Source organism: Dermacentor silvarum, chromosome 11 (genome assembly GCF_013339745.2).
Source record: "Dermacentor silvarum isolate Dsil-2018 chromosome 11, BIME_Dsil_1.4, whole genome shotgun sequence".
Lineage (NCBI taxonomy): Eukaryota > Metazoa > Arthropoda > Arachnida > Ixodida > Ixodidae > Dermacentor > Dermacentor silvarum.
In genome coordinates this window covers 11,989,339-11,998,899 of record NC_051164.1, presented here as the reverse complement: position 1 = coordinate 11,998,899, position 9,561 = coordinate 11,989,339, and the positions used below count along the sequence as shown (strand labels likewise).

The 9,561-nt window shown below is 45.1% G+C and overlaps 1 pseudogene; it reads left to right on the top strand.

The window, feature by feature from the left end:
* The first annotated feature begins 316 nt into the window (after positions 1-316).
* LOC119433749 (uncharacterized) lies at positions 317-986 on the top strand (annotated as a pseudogene).
* Positions 987-9,561: the final 8,575 nt, after the last annotated feature.

Below are 9,561 nucleotides of genomic sequence, written 5' to 3'. Positions count from 1 at the left end.
GTTTCCGGCCCTTGAGCGAACTCACGGCCGAGAGCAAACGCGCGTTCTGCGCCGTGCTCCATGAAGGGCTGCAGAATCAAGCGTCTCTTTCCTCCTTTACAGTCACCATATATATAGAGCAACCATTGAATGTAGTGATTGTACTTCTAAATTTCACACCGGAAAATGCTCAGGAATCTCGGACACGACAATTAGGTCAAAGGGAGATGCATACCGCCGGACTTGGCGCTGCACGTCCTGTAGACGGCAGAAATTAAGTGTGCAACCTAACAAATCTAGTGATGATTCTGACACGCAAGCCGTGCGGCAGTAGTTAATGACAATTAACAGAAAGCTTGACCAGCTGTTGCCACTCCGAGAGGTAGTTGAAGGCATTGAAGACACTTTACAATTTCTGAGCGAACATTATGATGAACTGCAACTACGAACAGAGCGAAATGAAAATGAGATCAAGGAACTGAAACGCAGAACCGAAAGGCTTGAAGAAAACGAGAGTGACGTCAATCAGCTGCAATCTCAAATGACCAACTTGAATGGAGGAGCCGCCGCTTAAACCTGGAATTTCATGGGATTCAATACTGTGAAAAAGAAAACCTGCTCGAAAAGCTAAACAAAGTAGCCGTGCAGCTCGAACTTCCATAGCTTTCAGAAAATTACGTTGTTTCAGTTCATCGGCTGCTGTCAAAAAAAGAAAAGATGCCGGGTATAATCTGTCGCTTCGCGAAACAAGCCGATAGGGACCGCTGGTGGAAAAGCAGAAAGAAGTTGCGGGAATCGAAAGATGATGTATTCCTGCCTGAATATGTGACAAAAAGGACCCTTGATTTACTCTTTGAGACAAAACTATGGGCGAAGTGAGTGAACTACAAATATGTGTGGCATAGCAACAGCCGCGTTCTTGTCCGAAAAGCCGACGGTGAACGCGCAGTGGCTGTTTCTACCGCGAGGGATCTTGATAAGCTCGTTTAAAACCAGTTCTTGATAACGATGACTTGTGCAAGTGGGGATACTTACATATTGCCACAAGTATTCAGTCAGCATTTAGGTAAAAAAAATTCTGCAATCCTTTAACTGCTTTCATCTAAGCATCCGCTCCGTTTCAAATAAAAAAACGACCTCTGCTTGTTTTTTGAACAGCTAGGGCGATCATTGGATACGATACTGCTAACAGAAACATGGTTAATGAACGATACAGATATTTCCGTATCCCAAATTATAGTACCTTCTACTCAAATCGGTCATACTTTCGCGGAGGCGGAGTATGCATCCTGGTAAAGGAAGTATTCGAGTGTGAATTACTGCCCTAACTCTCCGCAATAACAACTGACTATGAAGTTCTAGCAATAAAAATGCATAACACCGTTATTATAGTATGTTATCGCCCTCCCAATGGCAGTGTTAGCAATTCTTTCGATAAATTAGAAGAAATCTGTGAGTTTGTTATGAAAAATCGGTTTGATTTAATTTACGGCGGGGACATCAATGTTAATATGAAGAAAAACGATTCCCAAAGTTTACAATTAGATATTTTACTGAATATGAATGGTTCAGTGAATGTGATTAACTTACCCACTAGAGTTACTGAAAATTCATCATCTTTAATTGATATTTTTTCACAAATATCACCCCTGAAAAAGTTAAGGCGGGTGTATTTGCCTATGACCTCAGCGACCACTAGCCTATATTTATTTGCGCCAAAGGGCACGTACGAGAAAAGGTAACGCAGCCAATGCACCAGATGCAAAAAATAACCCCACGCAGTTTGTCTATATTTCGGGAACAAATAGAAAATGCTTGTTTGGAAGATGTATACAAATTCAACGAAGCAAATGGGGCCCACGAAAAATTTCTTCATATTGTCAAATCGATATATCAATCTAGCTTTTCCTCAGTGCGCGTTAAGCGAAGCAAAACAAAATCGGAAGCCATGGATTAACTCTGAGCTTCGCAGACAAATCGCGCATAAAAATGTTCTCTATGGCAAATTTATTTCAACTAAAGATATCGAATCATTCCGCCAATTCAAAGTGTATCGTAATCGCCTTGATAAAGATATAAAAAAAGCTAGGCGAGAATATTTTGCAAATTTCTTTGCACCTGCTGCTGGATGCTCTGAGATTAGTGGAAAAGGCTGAACTATGTATTAAGGCATCTTCCGCCTATCAGGAAAGTTCTTAAGTTCGATATTAATGACATAGAGTTATCTGGGAAGTGGCTTCCAGATACATTTAATACATATTTCGCAAGTGCAGGTAATACGCCTATGCTACCAAATGATCTTAGTAATATTCCGGTTTATAGCAGCACTATTTTCCTTCAACCTGTGGATGAAAACGAATTAAGCCACATAATTCAAAATCTAAAGAGCAGCAGTGCGAAAGATATTGACGGGTTGCAGATAAAACCTTTAAAATACGTTGTTGATATTCTCGCTCCATGCATTGCATGTATTTTCAACTTTTGTCTCAATCAGGCTATTTTTCCCAGTAAAATGCAAGAAGCTCGCATTAGTGTCCTATATAAAAAAGGTGACAAAAAGGACATGAGCAACTATCATCCAATATCAATCCTCCCTATGTTATCGAAGGTACTTGAAAAATTAATTTTAAATTGGTTTATGGATTTTGCGCAAAAACATTAACTTCTAAATGAATGCCAATTTGGCTGTCGCAATGGTCTCAGCACGGAGTGTGCCTTACTTGCTCAGAAAGAGTTAATTTCAACAGCAATTGATGAGGGACAGCTGGTTCTGGGGTTGTTTGTAGATTTTACAAAAGCATTTGATTGTTTCAATCATTCACTTCTTATTAGGAAACTCCTACGTTATGGCTACCGCGGGAAGGCTGCATCCCTCATCACATGGTATCTAGAACACCGGAAGCAAAGGGTCGGTATTAATGATGAACTCTCTAGTCCACTGCCTGTTTCTTGTAGCGTGCCACATGGCAGTATTTTGGGCCCTTTTCTCGTTAATTTATATATTAATGACATCATTAGTATCAGTATCAATACAAACTATATAATTTACGCCGATGATACTAGCATATTCCTGATAAGAAAGTCGGCGGATGAATTAGTTGAGGAAGCAAACTTAATCCTTCAAAGCTTTCATGAATGAACACGCAGAAATAGTCTTAAAATAAACACAAACAAAACAAAAGCAATTGTTTTCCGGAGCAAAAATAAAAACGTAATAATTAATATGCCTATATTGCTAAATTTAACGCCTATCGATATTGTTCCATGCTTTACAACTTTAGGCGTTATTTTCCAAGAAAACTTATCATGGCATATGCATGTAAATTCCTTGGCGACAAAATTATCTCTAACAATCAGGCTTGTATACCGTAACCGTCATACACTGCCAACAAAAATAATGATGCAGATTTTCAACACACTGTTTCTTTCTACTTTCTACTTTCTACAGTCACTTAGTTTGGGTAACACAGGGAAATTTGGAAAAACTTTATGTACTGCAAAACAAATTCTTACGAGTCGTAGAAAACGTTCCGGAATATGTTCATACACGTGATTTTTTCATAAAATATAATACAATGCCAATTGCCAGTATGTACGATTATCGACTCTGTGGAGCATATAAACAAGAAATAAAAAATGGAGTCAGCAATCTAAGAACACTAGCGGATCTAAAAATCAACCGTACAACATATACGACATGGACGACAGAGTCGGCAAAGTTTTGAAGAGTGGAAACTGTTAGAAAGACATACGGACAACAAACTGTTTGTAACAACCTGCCAAGGCTACTGAATAAATTACACAATGAACCCAATGGATTGGAAAATACCTCTTTGAAAGCTCTGTATAGTTATTTCTGCCTGCACTAGATTGTTTTCCTTGGCTTTCGCAATTTTTTTTCCTTATCGGATCTAACTAGTCCCATTGTATAGATTATATTCTTCGTTCTTTTGTTTGTTTTAGTCTGTATGAGAAATGGTATTGTTACGGCTTGTGTTTTTTATTATATCTTTTCTCGCCCTCGTGTTTTTTCGAACTGTTGCGATACCGTTGTGCCTTCCATTGCTTATTTGTCCTTATTGGTTGGAGCTGTTTTTACTAGGCCCTGTTGTTAAACATATTTTTTCTTCATTTGCTTCGCATGGTTCGCGATGCTCAATTTTGTGCATATGGCATTTGTAAATGATGATGTACTGCCTTTGTGTTTGCTAACGTCGCGCAAACGCCAATGCTGGGGCCTGCGGCTTCATCAAGCTGTCCATGTGGCCGCTTTTTCTGCATGCCCCTCGCGTCATGTACTGATGCAAATAAACATCATCATTGTCAAGCGCGACTGCTACCGACGCGCGAAAGGCCGTGGGGGGGGGGGAGGGGAGGCGACGTTTAGCTGCGGCACTAAATGCCTATTTATATAAGAACGTTGTGAGGCGATCGAGAAGGTGGTAAAGACTTCCGACGCTGCTCGACGAGCGTCGACAACAGTTTTGCGCGTTGCTGGTGCTGCTGCATGTCCAAGTTTATACAGCTGATAAAACTACTATCCTTACTCCGTATAGCTCTCTACTAAGTTGCTATCGGAATTGATGCTTCGCCTTTCGGGTGAAACTGCGACATTTTTTTAGAGATGAACAGTTTCACGATTTTTTTATTAACACAGAATGTTTGTGTTGTTTTTTCGAAGAAAACACTTCAAGAAAAATTATCTGTTGAGTATATGTGCACCATTCTATTTCTGCAGCTGTACATTGCGGTGACGGTGCGTTCACCTCACTTCCTTGTTTCTGAAACCTAACGCACCCCGCGTCTCTTCGAGACCATCTAAGCTCTGCGCGTGCCGCGCATTCGCGTGATAGTAACCGCACGACAACTTCCACGATAATGCCGACGCTGCCAGTATGTTCAGCCACCGATCATTCGCGGAGGGCAACACCATCTTATGGTTTCGAAAGAGATATGTGAACGAACTTTCCTCTCTCACAGGACAGTGCGTTTCCACCAATAGAAGCGAATTCTGGCACTGCGCCCAAGGTTTATTTTGCGGGCACCGACGCAGCCGATAACGCGAACGACACGAAATTCGGCGATGAGATAAGAAAAGCTAACGATTGAAGGAGGTGGCGACTCGAAGTGCCGGTGCCGGCCGGAAGCAGCACTCCCTCCCTCTCTCCGGAGATAACGTTCCGACAAGGGTGCTTGGGTCCACGAGGCCCTGACAAAAACGGGCCCTTTGTCGAAACCTAGTGTGCGGACACATCTCTTCTTTAAGCATTGTTAATCAAAGAATCACCGCGTATCACCCGGAGAAGCCTGCAAAAGCCATCAGGCACCGCATCTTCTCGGATCTGAAATAATACTCTTATTCATTTTCCACAGCACATGAGGACCTGTTTACACGTAAGAACCCCATATCACGGCCCCGAGTCATCGTAGAAATGGCCTTTTCTTCATGGCCGCAGATGAGGCGACTGAGTAGGTTGAGTCTTCCCATAGGCCGGGGGGCTGCGCGTCGGCGAATCAGCTCTTAAAGCGGAAAAGAGATCGTAGTCCTGGCTCTCACTGATAGGATGTAATGATTCAAAAGAGTCTCGTCTGTCCGATTTATCTCAGGCAGACGACGAGGACCACTTACACAATATATACACCTGCACGGCAAATGGCAATGCGAAGCACGTCCTCATTTTGAACGCCCCCCCCCCCCCCCCCCCTCCGCCCGCCAATAGCGTTAGAAAAGAGGAGATGCGCCAACGCGGATGGGACACGCCAGGAGAAGCGGGAATGGGCCTTGAATGGCAGGCACCGGCGTCGCAGCGTGGTGGTCGTTTGCGGGTCGCACCCTTTTATGGGCGCGTTATTATCGGGCGTTATTATTGGGTTCTTTAGTCGCCGCCGGCGTGGTATGAACGCCCGTGGAAAAGGCTACAGGAAGCGGGCTGAATGATCGCGCCGTCCTAGGTGGACCGGAAGTTGTCGTCCTCACGCGATGACGCTGGCGATCTGGATGCCGCTCTTCGTCTGAGGAGCGAAAGAGAGAGAGGGACTAATGATGACGATAAGCGCACAGTTCGTGTCCGTGCTCGGCGTTGAAACCGTGGTTGGAAGCAGGAAATGCGTGCTCGTTGTAGCACGGATCGGTGCTCTGGATACCTGCGCCTTCTCGAATGTAGACATGAAAGCAGAAAGGGAGAGATTAGGCCGTTCGCAAGAAATGCGAAATAACAGGTTGTTCACAAGCGAATATTTGTTTGTTTTTCGCACCAAACAGAATCGTATCGGCTGCGGATGTCGGGCCCACAACAAATTTGTTTCACTTCTCTAACGCAGGTGTTTTATACTCTAGAGAGGCGACAGTTTCCTTCTGGTTGTCAACACTGGTAACGTTATGCGAATGCCCCGTATGCTAAGCGGCGATAAAACACACGTAATTATTTAAAACCTACAAAGATTATGTGACAAAGGCTAATCTGAAGCATTAAAAACAGAAACAAAAGAAAAACTGAAGTTAAAAAGTCGCAGTTTCGCCCGGAAGGTGAAGCATCAATTGCAATAGCAAATTAGTAAAGAGCTATATGGGGTAAGGATATTAATTTTATCGGCTGCATAAACTTGCACACATTCAATAACTAACTGAATTCAAAAGCATGGTGCCAGCGCGCAGAAACCAACATGAATAGATTGCACTGAATGACCGCAGACAACCACTGTAAAAACGCTGGCGTGAGCAAGTGTGGATGGCAGCAGCGATCGAAGGTTCGTGCGGATTTTCGCTTCATCGGAATCTGAGTGGCGAAAGCACAGCGCACATAAAGATAGGAGCCGTGTGCAAATCGCTTTCAAGATACGGTGCGCGCGACCGCCCGCAGCCGCGCAAAGTACAAGTACAAAGTTGCTGGTAGAGTAGCAGCCACACCCTCTCCCTCCCGCGCGACCTTCCCGCTTTGCTCCTTTCGTGTGCGAGATTGAGTCAGGCCTCGGAAACTCCACTGGTTTTCTGTCCGCGCGAATTGCAGCGCCATCCATGATATGGATGCGAAATCAAAATCGCTTTTCCTTTTTTTTTCTTGTGAACCCTCTCCCAACTTTGTCGTTTCTCTCTCGCCTTCAACTATCGGCGGCGCGGCTGGCGCGGCCCGCGCTCGCTGTCAGCCGTGCTGATAACGGCCAAAACGGCAGCAATATTTTTTCTGGCATTATGCGGTCAGTTTTGCGGTCTTCGCCTTCCTCGCTAGCAGTGTGGTCCATGTGGTACCGAACCGTTGCACGTATCGTGTATGGTTCGATAGTGTACGAACACATCTAGACAAATTGAGCCATGCGACGCGAAATTCTACCGCATCCTTAAAAACAACAGGTGAATACTTTGCAGTTTACTTCCTGGTTTTTATTTGTGATAGAATTGTGCGCAGCCGTACATGGCTGCCATGCCCGGTGGTGAGGCAGGGGCTAGCTGATTTGAAAACACCACAATGATGCAGTAAATCGTTGTGCCACAAGCAGCGAACATAAAGCTCCTAATAAATATAGTACCACCTGTGCGTATCGCAAGGAACACGTGTCTAGGTGTGCGCTTTTCACTTATTTCTAGCGAATTGGTCGCCATCATTTAAAAATGCGTTTCTGAGGATTACGGTTGACATATCACAACTAGTACTCTGCCGCAAACTGAAACGAGCTCAGTTTTGTATGTTCCAACTGCGATGTTATAATTTATGATCTTCACTGTTCTTCAGGATGGAAGTGTTTTTAAACTACCCTGGCATGACGGACCTAATGGATTTGCCCAGAGACAAGGTCAACAACCGCAGAATATGCTCGGCGCACTTCACGGAGGTGGATTTTATGGACCGAGCGAGAAGCAGTCCGTGAGAAGCTATTCTGCGCATTGGCCATTACAGCAATTACAATAAATGTTTTATTGCGATAGGAATTATATGGACACTTCAATCGGAATTCTGCCGTCGGCGTCGCCGTCGCCGTTGCCGTGAGGTTCCGTATAGATTCCAAGAGCGATAAAATCGTCCCCGCGCGCCGTATGCGCGAGCGAAAGCGCGCGGGGGACGCACGCTATCACGGAGGGCGAACGCACGGCGGAAAGCAAACGCGACCGTCCCGCGCAAGGCCGTTGGGGTATGGGAGGGAGGGAGGCGGGGCGGCGCTTTGCTCCGGCGCCAAAGGCGTATCTTACCACTCAATCTCCCACGCGAAAGCAAGAAACGGGAAGAGGGGGGGAGGGGGGGGGGGGGCTGCTTCTCCTCTGCCAACAACTTCTCTGCCCGGCGGTCGCCCGCACCGTCTCTTATCTCCACACGGCTCTGACCTTTGAATGTGGGCTGTGCATTTGCCGCTCAGTTTCCGTTGAAGCGATATACCGCGCGAACTTGCTTTTTTACATGTGCGTACATGAAACACCATCCGCGTTTTGTTGCAATCTATGTATAGTGTGTTGTACTGTCTGCTCCAATTTAGGTTTCCGCAAACGAACACAATAATGTGAGTCCAAAAAACTGTTTTGTTGTAAGTGGAATTATTTTATAAATATAATTGGGGCACATGCTTGCGTGATCGCAATTATGAACGGGATTGCTTGCATGAAAACGCAAAAAAAACCACTGCACACAAGCGCGAATGCACGGTGTAACGCCTGGCATGGCCAGACAGGAGAGGAGCGCGCGCTTCGGTCCGGCGGTGCGTCTGATAAAGCCCGCGACAAAGAAAAAAAAATCGCGCCGCGGACAGCTAATGAAATAAAAAAAAGCACTGCGCGAAGCATGAGGGGAGGACAGGCGAGACATGCAAGGAGGGATAGGAAAGTCATGAGGGAAAGGACTATCGAGCGGAGCAACCTTATCATAAAGAAAGGAAGAAAAAAAGGGCTATAGAGAAATCAGGAGAGTAAAAAAATCGTGGCGCTTTTCTTTGTTTTTCGCCGCCTTAGTACCGTCATCCGTCCGCTAGGGCCTAACTGAAGTGCGCCTTGGCGCTAGCGTCGACTGAGCGTCTGCTGTACGAGAACCAATGGGAGGTATAGGAAGATTCAGCCCCCTGATTGAGTCGCCAGTTGCCCTTGCGCCCGGTCGCAAGATACGCAGTTGGTGCCGCAATAACTGCTATTGCAATAAAATTGTTCAGATTGAACCCAATGTGTAAATGTTATGCGAAGTATTTTGTTAGTCGCTGGCGGTCCAGCTTGTCTGGGCTTCCGCGAAGCGTTACCAGATGGATCAACATGTTTGTTTATGGCAACCGGTTGTGTGAATGACTCATGCCTGCGTTTGACGACAGCAGCAAGATGAGGACAATATAGATGAGGATCATAGGGTGTCAATGGTCCACTCCGGTCGTTCGACGTGAGTTTACGACATTCCGATCGTTGCATTCTTCGTAGGTATACTGGGCGGGCGTAAAGTAAAGAAACACAGATTATGAAGACATCTTTGACTATAGGTGTTACGCAATAATACGAATCTAAGTCTGTGTCATGTCGTCTATGTTAAAACGACAAATAAATTTATGCGCTGGCGAATACACCTTAAACCCTGTACAATGTCGCACAACTTTTACGTATACTGTTAGCTGCTACGGCGA